Source organism: Trichosurus vulpecula, chromosome 6 (assembly GCF_011100635.1).
Source record: "Trichosurus vulpecula isolate mTriVul1 chromosome 6, mTriVul1.pri, whole genome shotgun sequence".
Taxonomy (NCBI): domain Eukaryota; kingdom Metazoa; phylum Chordata; class Mammalia; order Diprotodontia; family Phalangeridae; genus Trichosurus; species Trichosurus vulpecula.
This window is the reverse complement of record NC_050578.1, coordinates 259,717,099-259,723,216: the sequence shown is the minus strand read 5'-3', so window position 1 is coordinate 259,723,216 and position 6,118 is coordinate 259,717,099. Positions and strand designations below refer to the sequence as shown.

The 6,118-nt window shown below is 38.8% G+C and overlaps 1 non-coding gene across 1 annotated transcript; it reads left to right on the top strand.

The window, feature by feature from the left end:
• Positions 1-5,709: 5,709 nt before the first annotated feature.
• Positions 5,710-5,813, top strand: LOC118855613. The gene has a single exon (XR_005010782.1). It is a non-coding gene; the product is annotated as a U6 spliceosomal RNA (small nuclear RNA).
• Positions 5,814-6,118: the final 305 nt, after the last annotated feature.

Below are 6,118 nucleotides of genomic sequence, written 5' to 3'. Positions count from 1 at the left end.
AGAAATCCCTGATGAACTATCAAGCTTAATCTGTACTTTTAACATTTTTCAATCATTTTCTTAAGTCTAAACATTCAACAATAAATCAAATTTTGTAACATTTTGTAGTGTCTGCCAATTTCAGAGGTAGAAATACTCACACTGAAAATGTAACAATGGGTTCTTCACAGAGTGATAGATGGTCCCAGGACCCACATGCAAGAGAGTAAGAACCTTTATCTCCACTGAACAAGTGATCCAAGGATATGCATGGGCCATTCTTGAACTAGAAGCAAAACTGATCATCTATTACAACAAAAAAACCTTCCAATTCTCTAATGATCAGAAAAATGCTAATGAAAATAACCTTGAAATTCTCCCTTTACACTCATCAAAATGCCAAAGGTGATAAAAATGATCAAAGTAAATGCTGGTTTGGCTGTGATTAAAAAACAAATCAGCCACATTGTTCCACTGTTGGCAGAGCTCTGGATTGGTTCAAACATTTTGGAAAGCAACAGGACATTATGCCACAATAGAAGCTACAAATCCAGGTTAGCTACGCAGAAAACGTTTTCAAAAAAAGGAAGTAGAAACAAGCAAGACAAGGACTATGTTTTAAACACAGATAAGTCCCAATTAGTAGAAGTAATGGATCCCATAATGTGATCTCATTATTCAAATTTGCAATATTGTGTGCCATAAATACATGTAAATCTAGAGATCAGTTCCAATCTATGCATCAAAAATAGGATGTATAACTTCTGTATTGAGCTTAAATGTCAGCAAACAATAGAAATTGGTGGTCTCATAATAATTTTACAACATCTTTACCTTTCATTGTTTATTTTCAATAGCATTTTTTTTACTCTCAACACAAAAATGGAAAATGAGAAGAGGAAATGGGTGACCTGATATCCCTCTCCTTCATGCTTTATTTCACTTCCTTTTTCAATCTTTTGTACATATAGTTTCTCCCTCTGGTTCCCCTTTCTTAAAGGATACAAAGAGATATTTCACAACTTTCACAATAAAGTGACCACCAAAGCCAGACCTGGGAATTAAAAATGAGTGAGCAGCTGAGAAGACTACCTCTAGGGTAATCTTTCTTGACCTTTAAACTCCAGGTCTCTGAAGAGTGATCACAGGCAGCCATAAAAGAATGAAACCAACAGATCTTTCAAAGCATATCTAAGATGAACATTTGAAATTTCTAACAAAGATCAGGCATGAGAAGGGACTGTGTGACAAATGGATTCCCCATATTTTCCCACTGGGATAGAAGTGAATGAACACTGGCCAACCTAAGAAAACATAACCAAAAGAAACTTAACTATTTCCTTAATCTTAGGAATCCTACCCAGTTGATCATGAAAGTCCTTTGGACCCCAAGAACATTCAATCCCTAAGAGTCAGTAAGTCTTCTTTACACATAATGTTGCCTTGAGACAGTGTGGAAGTCAAGATCATTTCCAAAGATAAGGAGAACCAAAGGATAGACTCAGAACTCTGTACATGATCGGAAAGAATGGAGGGCTTATAGGCAGGCTGTGGTATACAAAGACTAGAGGACTGGGCTGTGCCTTCACTATGATTACCATCCTTTGAAAAAATTAAGAAAAATCTAATCATTTAAACATGTATGTAATATTATATATTAGACATACATAATATATGATTAATATTTATTATTTATTATATGTATTTTTGAATTATATTATATTTTATCTAGAAATATATGATAATATACTATGCATAATGCATTAGGTAATACATTTTATTTTAGATATATATATAAGTAGATATTACCCACAACAGGCTAAATATGTTGGCCATCATGGAAAATAAAGGAAGAATCATAGAATAATAGAAATTCAAAGTTGGAGATGACGAGCAAATGCACATTGTTAGAATTTAGAAAGAACTGAAAATTCAAAATAACACAGTTGTAACTGTCCTTAAAACACTGGAAATAGAATGACAGATTTAAGAGTCAGTCAGTCAGTAAACACACATTTATTAAAACTTAGTATGTGCCAAGCATTGCCTTAAGATCTAGACATACAAAGACCAAAAAAAAATGTACTTACTGGCAAAGAGCTCACATTCTAACAATGGAAATGACATGAAAACAACTATGTATAAATAGCCTATATATAAGACAAATCAGAGAAAACTGATAGAGGGAAAGTACTAAAAAGGAGATTGGGAAGGCTTCTTATAAGAGGTGGGATTTTATCTGGGATTAAAAGGGACTCAAAAAATAGAAATGAGGAAGAAGAGAATACCAAAGAAGGGGGACAGTCAATGAAAATGTCCACAGTTAAGCAATAGTGTGTCTTGTTTGAGGAATCACAAGGAGGCCCATGTCATTGTATCGGTGGAGAATTGGAAGGGAATGAGATGTAGGAAGAAGTGAGGTTATTGAGGACTTTAAAAGACAAGCAGGAGATATTATATTTGGTACTGGAGATAAGAGGGACCCCTGAGTCAGAGGTGGAGGAGTGACATGATCCGACCTTCACTTTAGGAAGATCAATTTCATAGCTGAGCAAAAGATGGACTGGAGTGAGAAGAGGCTCAAGGCAGGGTACCAACCGAAAGGTTACACAATAGTGTAAGTATGATGTAATGAGGGCCTGCACCATGGAGACGACCATGTCAGAGAAGAAAGGGGAGAATATAAAGAGATATATTATCAAGGTAGAAGCAATAGGACTTAACAAATGATTGGATACAGGTGGTAAAAGAAAATGAGAAGTTAAGGATGACACCTAGATTATAAGACTGAGTAACTGAGAGGATAGGGATACCCTCAAGAGTAATGGGAAATTGAAGAAGAGAGAACAGTTTCAGGAGGGAAGATTGGGTGTTCTACTATGGACATGTCGAGTTTCAGGTGTCTATTGGACATCCAGCATCCAGCGTGAGTTATCCAAGAGGAGGCTGAAGATGCAAAATGGGTGTCACAAGGGATACCAGGGCTGGATACATAAGTATGGGAATCATACACATAGAGATTAAATGAACCCTTTGAAAATAATGGGATCAATAAATGAAGTAGTAAAGAGGAAGATGAGAGAAGGATGCTGGACAAAGCCCATAGTTAATACTCATGACCTGGATGAAGATCCCACAGTGAAGAATGAGGAAGGGACCTTAAAATGGTGAACACAGAATTCAGAGGTGGAGGCGACTTATAATATAAAACATTCGGCGGAAGAACTACAAGAGACCTGGAGATCACCCAGGCCAACTTTTTCACTTGATGAACAGAAAAAGCAGACCCATGAAGAAGACACTAGTTCAAGGACATCCAACTACTTAGAATCAACACCCATACTAGAACCTGTGTCTCCATTCAATGCTCTTTCCACCACACAGTCTTACTTTCCCCAAGAAATCAATTTTATTATTGTTACTGCTCAATCACAGTCTATAAATTGCCTTCACCCACACCAAATCTCAAAGTAATCCACGATCTCTGAAAAGAAGGAAAGTGTGTACTGCTGGTAGGTAAATTTCTCAGAGCCCAGTTCAAGATTACATGGTCAGTCCTTTTGTCCCTTCCCCAAGAAAGAGGGAAGAATTATGAAAGGCAACAAAGCCACAGCTACTCACATTGTGTGACATCACAGACTCACCTGCATGATTTCAATGCTGAGGTTCCCTAACCTTATAAAATGCAGTAACCCAGGAGCTAAGATCAGGAGATCAAATTCTCTGGGGTCTTCTTTGGCTCCCTTAGGAGAGAACTGTGCCAAAGAAATAATGACTTGGAGAGAAAGAAGTTGAATGCCTGCTTCAATTATTTATTTAGTGTTCTGAGTCTTCACTCATTTCTAGAGGAACACTGGAAGTTGTCTCTGTGGCAGGTAGAGTTGGCTAACCAGTACTAGATCCTTTCTACTCTTTCCTCTCTGCTGATTTAATTACCTACACCATGTTACAGTTACCTTGCTTTTCTAGTTGTTCAGTCATTTCAGTCATGTCTGACTCTTTCTGACCCAATTTGGGGTTTTCTTGACAAAAACACTTGAGGGGTTTGCCATTTCCTTCTCCAGTTCATTTTTACAGATGAGGAACTGAGACAAAGTTAAGTAACTTGTCCAGGGACACAAAACTAGTAAGTGCCTGAGACCAGATTTGAACTCAAAAGGATGAGTCTTGCTGACTTCAGACCAGGCACTCTATCCACTGGCTGCCATAACTTGGTTAACCTAGAGGAAATATAATGGCATGCAAGGTCCATGTGGCCCCTTCCTCTGCTATTTTATGGAGTTTATATCAGATAAAAAGTTATTAACATTATCATAATAGTTCAGAGCCCTCACTTAGAAAAATCTCTAATGATATTGTGTTCTCAACCCTAATTTAATTTTGTTTATTCACAGATCATTTTTGATTTACATTTATTTGAGGCAAAATCAAGATTCAGGAAGTACTAAGATAAAAGAAGGAAGTAAAATATATTACAGTACCAGTAATAGGATAGGGAAAAGATGGAGAAATAATGGGTAAACACAGACATTATAGAATTTCCTGTAACTTCTGGGAGCCAAAATCTCAGAGTAGGAAATAAATCATTCCCACTCTACCTTAATGACCACTAAAAACACAGAAAATATCACCCCAGGAAAAACCGCGGAATAGCTGAGGCAGCAGAAAGAGAGGGGGCTACAGTCTTGTAGCCTATGAACTTGGGGGATGAACAAGAAAGGTCCCTCTCACTCTGGTGGAAGGGGAGCAGTACAGGAGGCATACATACAAGCCACAGGCAAGCCCCACTTCACTAAACCAGGGGAAGATCTTGAGCCCCAAAGGTGGTGGAGCAGGCAAGCACCAACACCAGGATCCCCCTACCCCTTTTGTGCCTTGACACAGGCAGTGGAACCAGTAGACTCCAGATTGAAAACTACCATGTGCACTGGCAGGTGTCCTCCAGCAGCCAAACCTCCCAGTCCTTCAGTACAACTCCAGGAGGCACAAATCCAGGAAGGCAGGCATCAGCCAGTAGCCAAATATTCCAGTGCTTCAAAGCAGTCCTGGCGAACAGGCATCCTCCAGCGGCCAGAACCCCCATGCCCACCCTGAAAGCTTCAGTGTTGCTTAGCTGCCAGACCCCTACAGCCAGGCAAGCTGCCAGACCCCTACAGCCTCCAGCTGCCAGCACCTGAGGCCCCAGCACACAAAGCCAGTTACCAGGTCCATGGCCCACAGCACAAAAAGCTTGGGTCACTGCCCCTTCTGCTCCAGCAGGAAAGTGCCACTTTAAAAGCCAGGAAATAGGCAAACACCATGAACAAAAAGCAGAAACAGACAATGAACATAGATTCTTACTATGTGGACTGGGTAGATCAAAACACAAATTCAGAAGAGGACAACATTGTCAATACACCAACATCTGAAACCTCTAAGAAGAATAGGAACTGGTCTCAAGCCCCAAAAGCCTTGTTGGAAGATCTCAAGAAGGATTTAAAAGTCAAATAAGAGAAGCAGAAGGAAATTGAGAAAAGAAATGAGAGGTATGCAAAAGGGAATCAATAGCTTGGAAAAGGAAGGACAAAAATGGATTGTAGAAAACAAGTCCTTAAAAAAATACAATTGACCAAATGGATGGAAAAAGTACACTGAAGAAAATAACTCCTTCAAAAGTAAAATAGGCCAAATGGAAAATGAGGTACCAATTATAATTGAAGAAAACCACTTGTTAAAAATTAGAATTCAGTGCTTGCTTCAGCGTGACATATTCTAAAATTTGAATGACACAGAGAAGATTAGCATGGCCTCTGTTCAAGGATGACACACAAATTCGTGAAATGTTCCATATTTTTAAGCTCATGCTGGTATATGGGAGAATCCAGTGTATGAAAGGAAATCCAAGAGGGAAGTTGAAAAAAAAAAAGATGGAACCCCCCCCCAAAATGTCCCTTGGCCAGAAGAAAGACTTGCTTGCTCAGAAGATGGTGAGTTTCCTCAGAGCCCAGGAGAGGGCAGCTGATAGTTAAAACATGAAAATCTGTAATTTTCCACGAAGATTTTCAGATTAAGACAATAAACTTACTGAACATCAAGAAAAATTAGAATTGGGCAACTGGAAGCTAATAACACTATGAGACAGCAAGAATCAGTCAAACAA